This window comes from Alosa pseudoharengus, unplaced genomic scaffold (genome assembly GCF_046254945.1).
Source record: "Alosa pseudoharengus isolate Yale_2024_CS ecotype anadromous, Long Island Sound unplaced genomic scaffold, YU_APseudo_1.1 YU_APseudo_1.1_scf_16, whole genome shotgun sequence".
Lineage (NCBI taxonomy): Eukaryota > Metazoa > Chordata > Actinopteri > Clupeiformes > Clupeidae > Alosa > Alosa pseudoharengus.
This window is the reverse complement of record NW_027468630.1, coordinates 3,276,592-3,289,929: the sequence shown is the minus strand read 5'-3', so window position 1 is coordinate 3,289,929 and position 13,338 is coordinate 3,276,592. Positions and strand designations below refer to the sequence as shown.

The window sequence follows — 13,338 nt, the reverse complement described above, 5'->3', positions numbered from 1 at the left end:
TGGCTGTCACTCAGAATTTTTCCTCCTGATTCACACAAAATCATTCTGTGATCAATTCCGTGATGCAAAATCTAGCCCATATTTAGTTTATTTGAAACCGTGGGGCCAAATGTGATTTTAGAGGTGTTACACAATGTGGAAGTATGATAGAGGCCATTACATCATGCCAGCTGGCATAATGCCTTTGCTTGCAGAGATTTAGCATAGCGCCCTCTGCTGTGTGTAATTTTAGACCAAAAAGCAAAAACATTTGACCCTTTTATGAGTCATTACTGGGATTTTGAAAAGGAACTGGGAAAGTCTATGAAGGAAGGAAAAAAAGAAAAAGAAAGACATGGTGAATAAATGACACACTAGGGCCTTAGGCAGAGAAACTCGGTTCAGAGAGGACCCGGGCAAAGTATGCTGAAACTCCCTCCATCTGGTTTTCTGGGGGGGGGGGGGATGTCCTCACCTTAGGTTAGGTGTTTGCTAAAAGAGATCCTCAACAAGTAGTGGAGTCAGTCGTTTTTCTGATATCAGAGTTGGATTATTTGGTGATCATTAGGTTCAAATGTTAACATTAACTTTTTAACAGCTTCATATGCAAGTTGGTGCAAGACTGCACTAATATGGGTTCTGTAATCTCTGAATTCTCTGAAAGGTCTTGCAGCAAGGCTGCCACCTAGTGTTTTGTTTCTCTTTTTGTAAGGTGGCCATACACTAATGTATACTATAAATAGTCTGTTAACATAATTCCAAAATACAGAGATAACTATGTTCTATAATATAAAGTTGAGTACACAGAGGACCAGTATGTACTGTAGTCATTATTATTATTCTGACCGCCGCGCAGCGAAGCGGCGGTCATATAGGTTTAGTCAGATTTTTTTTTTTTTTTTCTTTTTCGCATGCCCAAATTTCCGTCAATGATTCCCGGGACACTGAAAGACCAGGGTACACGAAACTTGGTGGGCATGTAACCCCACATGGATAGCATGGAACCATTGTTTTTCGTTTTGATCTGTAGCCCCCCCGCTGGACTGGACCCCCCGAAAGGAGGGTAGGGCAGACACAGTTTTCTGTGAATATCTCGAAAACCGTAGGGTTTAGGAGGACCATTTTTTTTTTATGTTGATCTCAAGGGGCCATGTCAACCCATTCCATAACCACTCATTTCATGTATAGCGCCACCTAGTTAAACACAAAAAAGTAAAAATGAGGTGTTGTAATTGAAGGTATCTGTGACCTAACATAGTCAAAACTGCACGAAATTGGAAGTGTAGGATCATTATGACACCCTCTGTATGCACGCCAAGTTTTGTGGAATTCCGTTCATTGGGGGCCACACAATAAATTAATTTATGTTACTATACACCAACTGGCCTGTAGGTGGCCGGAGACAGTTTTCTGTGAATATCTCGAGAACCGTAGGGCCTAGGAGGTCCACCTTTTTTATGTATGTTGGTCTTAAGGGGGCATGTCAACCCATCCCATTACCACTTATTTCATGTATAGCGCCACCTAGTTAAAAATTAAAAAGCAAAAAATGAGCTGTTTTCATCACAATATCTCTGGCTGACAAGGTCAAAACTGCGAAATTAAAAGTGTAGGATCATTATGACACCCTCCGAATGCATGCCAAGTTTTGTGTACTTTCGTTCATGGGGGGCCTTACAATAAAATAATTTATGTGTACATTTAGTGACGTACACCAACAAGGATTCCCGGGACACTGAAAGACCGGGGTACACAAAACTTGGTGGGCATACCCCCACATGGATAGCATGGAACCGTCATTTTTCGTTTTGATCTGTAGCCCCCCCGCTGGACTGGACCCCCCGAAAGGAGGGTAGGGCAGACACAGTTCTCTGTGAATATCTTGAGAACTGTAGGGCCTAGGATGACCATTTTTTTCCGTATGTTTGCCTCCGGGGGTCATGTTAACCCATTTCATTTGCACACATGTGCACAAACAGATACACACACACACACACATACATTCACAGTAATCATACGTATGACACATACTCACACAGTAGACATATGTACGCTTGCATGCACAGGCACATACGCAGGCACACACACACACCCACACACATAACATAAACATAACACAAACAATCAATAATTTCTCAGAATTATGTACAGGCAAGATGGAGGTGGGGTTGTATAAAATTAATTTTACATATGAATTCTATGAACTAATCATGTTTTGGTACTTGTTGTCTAGCAGATACCAGTGAGAATTGAGTGTGGATAATGCAATTTAGTGAGACAGTTAGAATCATATAGGCCTTTCAGCGTGATTTCTTTTTGTGGAAAAAATGTGCTGGACTGGGCGGCGGTCATATTTTGTACCGCTCTGCGGTACATCTAGTTATGTCTTAACACAGTGATCTCTCCCATGCAAATGGTTTCAAGTATAAGTATATATACTCTTTTGATCTCGTGAGGGAAATTTGGTCTCTGCATTTATCCCTATCTGTGAATTAGTGAATCACACTCCACAGCGCAGTGAGCTGCCTGCATCAACAGCAGCGCTCAGGGAGCAGTGAGGGGTTAGGTGCCTTGCTCGGGGAGCAGTGAGGGGTTAGGTGCCTTGCTCAGGGAGCAGTGAGGGGTTAGGTGCCTTGCTCAAGAGGAGCAGTGAGGGGTTAGGTGCCTTGCTCAAGAGGAGCAGTGAGGGGTTAGGTGCCTTGCTCAAGGGCACTTCAGCCGTGCCTACTGGTCGGGGTTCGAACCGGCAACCCTCTCAGTTACAAGTCCGAAGCGCTAACCAGTAGGCCACGGCTGCCCCACTAAGATTTCAAGATTGATTTACAAAGGTAGACTGGTCAGTTTCTCTCCTGTAGGCCTCCTTTTGTCAAACTCCCATTGACCTTCTGCCCTGTCTTCCACGGTTATTCATGGATCTACAGCATTAGTCAAAGATACCAGATCCAACCCAATAACAGAACCAGACTTTGATTAAATCCGGCAGATTATCCCTGCATGCATGCTACTAAACAAGTGTTGAGGAAATTTCTCTTATTACAAATAAAAATATCAAATAAATGTAATGTAGGCTAAAACACATATGAATCCCAAATATAAACTCAGTATCTACACAAGTAACCAAGATCCCTAACTGCTTTCCCTGTTTAAGGTTGTACTCCTGAGGAACACTTTCTCACATTTGGAAACCAATCACCCACCTTATCTTGAGTGGGACTTACCTGACCTGATAATATCCTCAAGAACGTGCCTGAGGGAATGTTACAAAATTATGATGATCAATTATTGGGTGACAGGTTGTATGTTTATCGGAGTAGGCACAGACTTACCGTATCAACCGGTAAAGGCCCACCTTCCGACCTTCCACACCTTCCACAATCACTTATGGTCAGAATCATATCAATTTGGTCTCTGGGGCAGCTGTGGCCTACTGGTTAGCACTTGAACTTGTAACCGGAGGGTTGCCGGTTCGAACCCCAACCAGTAGGAACGGCTAAAGTGCCCTTGAGCAAGGCACCTAACCCCTCACTGCTCCCGAGCACCGCTGCTGTTGCAGGCAGCTCACTGTGCCGGGATTAGTGTGTGCTTCACCTCACTGTGTGCTGAATGTGTTTCACTAATTCACAGATTGGGATAAATGCAGAGACCAAATTTCCCTCACAGGATCGAAAGATTATATATACTTATACTTATACTCAATTTATTATGTTCATGGATAATGCACATACAAGAAAAGTATGCCTTTCTCAGAATGCTGCTGCTCAGACCTTATCCTTCATAACATAGAATCTACACATACTCAAGTGTAGTGAAGATTCCTGATGCTTAGTGGAATATGTTTTACTGGTTTCTACAGCAGGATCAAAGCACAGCTGCATTGTGGGTATGCTGTGCTGAGCCATTTGCAGGGGATAATGACACTGATATTTCATGCAGCACAACCCTGAATGGAATTGGTTTGTTGTGCATGTGAGCTAGTCACCACCATCCCACACCATGACCATCATTAAAATTCTCAGCACCTTTATACATACATACAATATGTGCCTTGAGTCCCCAGAACAAGATTATTGTTTCTCCCTATATTTAGACCACTACTGCCACACCTTTCCTAATGGAGAGTACCCCCAAAGCCTTGTTGTCTTGGTGATGACCTGTGAACCTGACCTTAGCATGGCAGAGTTTGCTTTCCATGTAATAAATAATGTGTCAGTGAAATGCTGCTCTGTTGGTGAAGTGTTTTTCCCTACAAAGACTGATTTTTTTTTTATTTATTTGAATTTAACATCTATCTATTACCAGACCTTGCACTGTTATTTTAACTTGGCAACTCTATATGATCACTAGCCTCTCTGCAAAATTGTCCGATTAAACCATAGTGCAAATTCACTATCCTACATGCACCAGTAGAGTTTTGCAGCAGCAACAATTTATAAACTCTGAACTAAAGAATTAACGGTGATTGTATGAATGCTTCTATTGAATATTCCATATATGAAGGCAACTGTTCATATTTTGAGAAAACATTATTAGTTTTTTCACACATACACAGGGATAATTATTGTCAGTGTCTTTGTATGCAAGCCTTGTAAACCTAATTGAGACTTTTATTTTGACGTCCTTTGAGAATATTATGACCCGGAGAAACTTTGTTATTGTTGCTTGTGCCAGAGGGGTGGATACATAGCTGGTAAGATATGCGATTATCAACTGCATTTAAAGGTGCATTGTGCATACAAATATCGCTTAACATGTTTACATCTTACATTTTGTACAAAGCAATGTATTTCAGAACGATATTGTGATTGCTTAACCCTGTGAGTGAACGGTGCATTATTTAAAACCGTGTCGCAAGAAAACTAGCTAAATGCTAGCAAGCTAATATTGGTTATTTTAGCAAACTAGCTAGCTAGCTCTGCACCTATCGATTGGCTAGTTTTTCAACTGGTGCAGTTCATTCCATTGCATTCGCTTGCTTGCTAACGTTAGTGGATAACGCTCTGAACACAGCTCGACAGCGTGAGTACATCCATCAGATTTCTGTCTTTCAGGTCGTGATGAGACACATCATTGACACTTTCCCTCGAGTGGTTTATTTGATATATGCTCTGTTGCATTTTTACAATGTCACACTTTTAACGTTATGTGAGGGAGCTAGCGGTAGGACGAGCAAGCTAGCAAATCTAGCTATCTAAAGCTAGGTTGTAATCCAACTGTCTGGCTGTGACTGAAATTCGACGCCTTTAGGAAATTTCTAGGAATTTGTAATATTAGCTCGCAAACTGGCGAACATCGGAGGTTAACCACGATAACCACCAAGCTAGCCCTGACGGCAAGCTTGCTGCAGCACAGTGTGGTTTGTAGCTGGCAATTAATTTTCTCATTAGATAACGTTATGTGGTTGACATTATGCGAAGGATCTGTCAACCTGTTGTGTATTTAGCCGATTTTATATTAATGTTACAGTAGAAGGAGGATCAGTCTCCAGGGACATATCAGAACTGTTGCGTCGCTCAAGTTGAGCTTTAGCTGGAAGCAGATTTGTACTTAGGGCGTTAAAAGGCCGTATTAATAGCTTGCAACAAAGTGTCCCTTGGTGTCGCCTGCGCGTGAGTTTCGATGAAACTGGCTGACTGCGCTTGCGAGAATTCCGATGCACCTTCCAGCGCTATTTAGCCTATTTACAAATTCCTAGTTTCTGTGGATTTGTAACGTTGATTTTATACACCCGTTGGTTGTTTCATGTCCTTTAACTATACCGTCGGCAAGCCTGATGGAATGGATAGGATAGAGAAAAGCGGTACGTGGCTTATGTTGCCTCGCATCCACAAGGGTAACAGTAGCAGTTTCATACACCTTGTTACGACTGTCAGAGGTTTTGCGATTTCTCTGCACGAATTTGCATGCTAAATCTAATTAAACATAACGTATATACAACGAAAGTATTTAACGGTCAGTGTTTCTCTTTCTTTAGTCTTCTTAAGTATTTAAGTATTTAGTCTTTCTAAGAACAAATTGTGATTTTGACAGTTACAGCTACCCAGCTAGCTGACAAAACCATCTTGAAATTCCAGACTCCTGGCTATGTCGGGATTTTTGGCTCCGTTTCGACACAGTAATGTTTGTTTTTTGTTTGCCAGATATGTGTTAACTTAACAAACAATGCTTTAATGTAACCTCTATTGTTTATTTGCATAGTAGCGTCAGCCTACACCTTCCGGACATTCACTTGATGGCTGTTTTTCATGTTGAACACCTAAGCGTTTATAAAGTCTTTGTTTGCCACTGCGTGATAACGTGTCTCTCATCAGTTATTTCCTTTATTGGCCTGAGTTTATAAACATAGCCATGGCACTGCTCTGGGTTAGTATGAGGCTGCGTGAAAGGGTTCTCCTCTGCTGTTCAGGCGTGTAGTAAATGGAGTCCCATTGATATAGAAACATCAATAATGAGATCTCTCAAATGGTCTCATTCATTAGGTACAACCTAACTTTTATTCTGGTTTGTTACTGCAGTTGCTAGTACATGGACGTTTGCCTAATGACTAATGACTACATCACAAAAAACAGATATTTATATATAACTATCCCTCTGCCAAGCAAAAGTTTCTGGAGCACCAGAACTGTGTGTGTGAAGACTTTTCTGCAGCTAGGACCTGCCTCTCAGAGGTCATGTGGAATGTATTTCCTGTTTGGGTCTGGTCACGTTTGGGAACGACAGAAAAACAGGACTGGGTCTCACAGCACTTCTCTCGCGCACTCATTTGTCTGTGTGAAGTTGGGACGTTTTCTTTCTCCCCTGAAGATGCTCACTGCAGTATTTTGATTCTGGGGCAGTGAGGCGGACTCGGTCTTTGTGTGGTATGTAGCGTATTGTTTCAAATGGTTGACCCTGAACATTGCTGTGGCAAAAACATCAGGGAGAGGCGGTCTCGTTGGTATAACCCATTCTGGTCGCATTGATTGTGGCTGTCAGAAGTGCATGCAGAGAGATGGGCCAGTGGGTTCATAATCCACTTGTGTTTTCATCTTGTTAGTGGACAGTCAGCATGTAACTGTACATGTGTATCCTTTGCAGTCAAGTTCTGAATGGCAGATTTTTCAATTATTTTTGTATTAGTGAAAGAAATCAAATGGTGGGATAGCTATTTTATTTTCCTCTATGGCTCACAATTATAGGCTGATATCTGAATTTTCAATGTAGCACATTAATAATATAAATATTTGATTTAAATATAAATATATTTTCTGACACAATTAAGTGCATTAAGCACAACTGAACTAAGATGGTTTCATTTGAATTGGTCTTTAGATGGATCATCAACTTCCCTCATGTCTGGGAAGGCCTTAATGCAGGCTACTTTGTGTGAGCTGCAGCAGTGCTTGGGACTGCTCCTCCAGCAGCTCAGCCTGTTTTTATTTTATTATATTTTCTTTGCACATCAGCCTCTCCAGAAGAGTCCTTTCACTGACTGATGAGTCACTGATTTCGCTACTCAGCACTGTTGCTATGGAAATAAATGCGTCGCTCTGCAAAAATCTGCCGTGGCGTGCAGTGCGCTCTCCCTGGCCTAGCTGAAGGCATCCGTGACGTTGGCTACACTGCTACAGCGTGGGACGGGTTTCACCTGAGGTGATCTGAGACGAGGCGCAAAAATAGGCTACTAGAATGAAATCGCTCTGTTTTGTGTGTTTGTGTGGTCCGATTGTTTGCCTGAAGGTTACATAATGAGATTTTGAATACTCATGTCCCAGACAGTGTCTGTAGCAGCAGTTGGGATCTCGTCTTGTTCCATTTGTTAGGCGTGCAGTTATATCTTCATTCACTCATGAACCAGCACAAGTGAGAGTGTGTTTTATGCACTCTCTCTGTGTGGCATCTCTGAAGCTCAGCTGGTTTCCAATATCTCTCTGCCTTTCCTATTTCCTGCCCATTTGTCACTGGTCATGTGTTTGGTTTTTGTGCCAGTTGTGTTGGTAAGCGCTACACTGCTGGATCCTGGGCTACTGGACTGGATGGGGAGGCGGGAGGGTGGTGTGTGTGTGTGTGTGTGTGTGTGTGTGTGTGTGTGTGTGTGTGTGTGTGTGTGTGTGTGTGTGTGTGTGTGTGTGTGTGTGTGTGTGTGTGTGTGTGTGTGTGTGTGTGTGTGTGTGTGTGTGTGTGTGTGTGTGTGTGTGTGTGTGTGTGTGTGTGTGTGTGTGTGTGTGTGTGTGTGTGTGTGTGTGTGTGTGTTGGGGGTTGGCTGTACGCTCTAACAAAGCCCTCCAGTGTTGCTGATGGTGTGTTGTTGTGAGTATGCGCCACTCTCTCTGCCTCCCAGCACAGTTTAGAATGTCACAATGGAATCTTTCATGATGTGGATGGGGGGGTGCCGTAACAAAGGCCAGATTAGGAGTTCTAACTCTAGTGTTTCATGGGTGTGTGTTCTCCTTCTGCACACTGTCTGGAGTGGATTTGGGGTCGAGTGGGGGGTGCTCTCTTTGTCCTGTTGTGGGTCAGTTGGGTACCTGATAGGTGGATTGGGGGTAGGGGGGGTCTGTCTGTTATAGACCCCTCAGGTTCCAAATTTGTCACTCACCATGGTATAATGTCATAGGAAAAACAGGTGTTTCATAGAGTCTTCTATGTACAGAGAATGCAGGCTGGAGCACATTGTTTTGCAAGCATAGGAAATGGGGCCTTGGCTCTCAGCAAAATATATGTTATACTTGAGCAACGTTGCACAGTCTCCACATTCCCCTCTCATGAGGTGTCTCTGTCTGCCACATGTTACCTCATTTTTTTTCACGTTTCATGCATTCAGCCTATAGCTGTTTGTCAGGTAAAGCCCCCCCCCCCCACCCCAGGAGATAGCTGACCTCACTGGCCCATGCCGTCATGCCTCTCAGATCCTATCTCACTCTCAGCTTTGATTTCTTCAGCCCAGTTCAGCACTGCGTGGTTGACTGAGAGGAGGCATATGGGGGTTTCTCATCTGGAATCTGAAATGGAACTGCCCTCGCGCTGTAGTCGTGTAGCGTGCAGCTGCAGCGTGATGCATTGTGGGAGACGGTGTGAGCCACCCACTGCTTTAAGGTTATTCCTCTTCTTATTCTGAATTCTGCAGACGAGACTTTAACTTTGACAGACCACGGGAAAGAGGTGTTTGGAAGGGTGTTGTTAATTCTGAATAACAGTACGCACAAGGGTCATTCCACGTCAGTTCAACCAGGGCCCACGCACTTAGGTCTCAAAAAATTCTGAAATTACCAGGTGTACCTATGTTACCCAGGAGACACACTGTAAAATTACTCTTATGTAAGATCAATACTTTCCAAGATACAGCCAGTTTTACAGGGGGAGGGGGGTGTCGATTTTGTTCGGGCTCTTTTTTTTGTCAAAGTTCACAAGCCCACAGCGCAAGAACTAAACCATGTAGGAGGCTCAAATTTTGCATGGTGGTACATAAATAGGAATAGTATGTAGCAGAATCGTCACGTTTGGTCTGGATAATCCTGCATGGTCATAGCTGTCCCTCAAAGTTGATACAAATTTTATTGGATTTTTTGGCTGGGCTCTGTTTAAGCCTTCAGAAGACATATTTGTTCTCAACATAGGCTCTTGATTTATTTTCCTTACTGAGATAAGTAGAAACACTCTCACAAAAAGCAATGAACAGAAAATAAATCCCTTCAGGGTCTGAACAGCAGACCTCACAAGTCTGAAAAATCATTTTGGTTATCATTTTCAGAGCACCCAAACACCTTGTGGGAATATACAAAGATTTTTTAAATATGTTTTCCTTATTCTCCATGATCCCTTTTTTTTGAAAACACCAATTTGACTTGTCTTATGCAAATCTTTCTTTTTTATTTTCCACCCTGAACATGGGCAAAATGCCCCATTGACATCAATATGTTTTATATAGAGTCACCACACTGCCACCTGTGGCTGTATAGAGTAACCTGTGGTAGCTCTATACAAAACATATTGATGTCAATGGTGCATTTTGCCCATGTTCAGGGTGGAAAGTGAAAAAGAAAGATTTGCATAAGACAAATCAAATTGGTGTTTTTAAAAAGAAAAGATCATGGAGAATAAAGAAAAAAATATTAAAAAAATCTTTGTATATTCCCACAAGGTGTTTAGGTGCTCTGAAAATGAGAACCAAAATGATTTTTTAGACTTCTAAGGTCTGCTGTTCAGACCCTGAAGGAATTTATTTTCTGTTCATTGTTTTTTGTGAGCGTGTTTCTACTTATCTCAGGCTTTTGATTTATTTTCCTTACTATGTTGAGTACAAATATGTCTTCTGAAGGTTTAAACAGCCAAAAACTCCAATAAAATTTGTTTCAACTTTGAGGGACAGCTATGATCATGCAGGATTATCCAGACCAAACGTGACGATTTTGCTACATACTATTCCTATTTATGTACCACCATGCAAAAGTTGAGCCTCCTACATGGTTTAGTTCTTGCGCTGTGGGCTTGTGAACTTTGACAAAAAAAAGAAAAAAAAATCAAAATCGACACCCCCCTCCCCCTGTAAAACTGGCTGTATCTTGGAAAGTATTGATCTTACATAAGAGTAATTTTACAGTGTGTCTCCTGGGTAACATAGGTACACCTGGTAATTTTTTCAGAATTTTTTGAGACCTAAGTGCGTGGGCCCTGGTTGAATTGACGTGGAATGACCCACAAGCAAGCACACATCACATTTGAAATATTAGATCTGAAGGGAGCGGTAATTCCTGAGGAAAGGTCTTGATTGATGTCACAGGGGGGGATTTAGGAGAATGTATGCCCCTTTTGTCTTAAGTTATCTTTTCACTTCACAGAAGGCAGGGGTGTTCCTGTGACAGGGGTGTTCTCATGCTAGGGCTCTGTGGCCCTGCACTGTTGCTTGGATTTCACCACACCGTCTCCCTGAGGTTTGACTGAGAGTGAGAGAATGGATTAAGATACATGAGGGCCGCATGAGGCGGCTTCTGCAAAGGGACTATTTGTAGACTGTGATGTGAAGAGAGACTCTTAAAAAAACACCCACACTACCATGTCTAAATGATATCTATACTCATGCCTTTTAAATAAAGGCACAGGCTAGTTAAATGACTTGTACAGTGTCGTGTGTTGACCCATTTAGTGTATTGATTAGCCCACTTTGTTAATGGTGCTGACATTTAAACTAAGGTGCAGTCAGCGATCATATGTGATTTCAAGCCCATTTGGCCTTTTTTTGCCACATTCAACGAACACCTCCTCGTGATCCGCTAGCTGCCCATTCCATGAGTACACCCGAAAATGGAATCCATAACAAAGCGGAATCCACAATAATGTATGCAGCCTTAGACAGGGATGCTACTGCTGCTACCACACCATTTTATTTTAGTTCAGTTTAATTTAGTTCGGTTTAATTTAGTTTGGTTGACATCACATTGATCATGTTGGTTGGATTAAGCCTACAGGACTGTGCCAATAATAGTGGCATTAGACGATGACCAGTGTTGTGGAAGCTGTATGTCTGTGTCATTTAGCTATTAGCAAAGTATTTGTAATGAGATAGTAATGAATGGTGAGCAGGGAGAGGGATTTTCCTTCAAGTCATTATTTGCACAGCTTGCTGACTGTAATTCCACCAACATAAATGGGACAAGATTAGTGAAAATACTGTGCTGCTGCTTCTGTATAGCTGTTTGTCTTTACACAAGTTTTTGGATCAGACAGCGAGTATGTTGGGAGTTGGTGGTTTGGCTATGGTCGTTGCGGACTGAAAATTGGTTTCATTTGCTTCCATATGTTCAGCTCTTAAATCTGTAGGTTCACTTTAGGCTAAACCTCCCAAACTTGTAGACATTCTCTGTGGCAAGAGACAAAATGGCTTCTGAGGAGAAGCGGGATCAGCATGTGTGTTTATGACTTCTTTTTTTTTTTTTTTCATTTGACGCTTTCAAGAAACTGGCGGCCTTCAAAGTGAAACAGTGTAGTTTTGTTTGCAGTAAAATGGAGCTTTGGGGGAAGCCTAGATTCAGCAGTGGGAAACCTAGCATGCTGGGAAGGCAGCATGCTGCTTGGTTGCCTCGGAAACCTGCTTCGGCTTCTAGCTGGCTGAGGTTCCCAAGAGAAACAAGGGCAGCGCCACCCTCGTCAGTCATTATCTGCGGCTGTCATCTTCTAATCTATGCCATATCGGACTGTCAGCTCTCTCTCTCTCGGCTCCAACTAATACAGTAACCGTTATACCACTGGACAGAGCATGGGTCCCAGCTAAAACCTGAGAATCGTCACTTAATGTACGTGTTTCAGCAGCTCAGCTACAGCGTTCAGCTTCATCATCAAGTCTTTAACGAGTAGAGTTAAATGAAACAGTTTGGCATTTGCTGTTTGGACATGAGCTGACGACCCAAAATGTCACTTGTCATTTCATGTTCATGTCTTTGCCTCTGGTGCCATTGCAGTTCCATATCCTGTTCAGGCAGGGGGTTGGGGAAATATGGGGGGTGTGGGGGGGGGGGACATTCTTACTTTTGTCCACGCTAAAAATAAGTGAATGGCTGGCCGGGTAGGAAACCTGTGACCTAAGCACATACTCTGGAGGGGGAATATTTCCGTGTTCAAAGCTTCACTGCCAATACAGAGAGGACGTCCAAAGCCCCTCATATTTTACTCGTGACCTCAGCGCACTTTAATGGCCTAGAAGAGCCATTATATCCTCGGGAAGTTGTTTTTGCCTTCCGTCACAGCACCAAGTGTTTCTCAGTCAGTTGAGTCACTGGTTTTCACTAGTTTGGAAGTTTCTCCTCTTTTACTTTGTGTCTTTGTTACATTCTTGCAGTGTTTTTTTTTTTTTTGTTTTGTTCCTTTCATTTTGCATTTTTTCTTCCTTTTTTCTTGTCTTCGTTTTATTCCACTTCTATGTCATTTTTTCCCCTGGCTCTTTGTTGCAGAAATCAGCAGTTGTTGGAACTTGCTGGAGCTCTCTCAAATGTCATGAGTAGCTGTGGTTTACTCTTCTCACTCACCTGAACAATAAGGCCATTCTGGTCCTCAGTGAAGAGATTAAGGGAATGTGAAAGGCACACATCTCTTTCCATTCTGTGGTTTGAGGTGTGTGTGTGGGGGGGGGGGAGCATAAGTTACATGTTTTCAGGAAAATATGAATCCAGGGCAACACCCAGAGTTTTTGACAAGGCATCTGAATGGACCAGAAACCCCACCCCACCCCCAGCAGCAACCCCGCCATCAGCCAGTGCACAATACTCCACATGAGAATGAAACGTGATCTAGGCTGGCTTCAGGCCGCGCTCTGGAATGGAGCTCGAGCACTGGAGAGGCAGACGGGGAGAGAGAGAGAGCGAGAGAGAGACACACTGTGCGTGTGTGCGT

General features: G+C 42.8%; 1 protein-coding gene across 3 annotated transcripts in view; it reads left to right on the top strand.

The window, feature by feature from the left end:
- The first annotated feature begins 4,618 nt into the window (after nucleotides 1–4,618).
- The window catches only part of garre1 (granule associated Rac and RHOG effector 1), a 45,846-nt gene continuing 37,126 nt past the window's right edge, over nucleotides 4,619–13,338 (top strand). The window contains exon 1 of one of the 3 annotated variants that reach the window (XM_076286690.1): nucleotides 4,619–4,666. The gene's annotated coding sequence lies outside the window, so the exon portion shown is untranslated. Of the gene's footprint in view, nucleotides 4,667–4,770; nucleotides 4,996–5,028; nucleotides 6,837–13,338 lie in introns of those variants that run through there. The other 2 variants (XM_076286689.1, XM_076286687.1) reach the window with 2 other exon arrangements.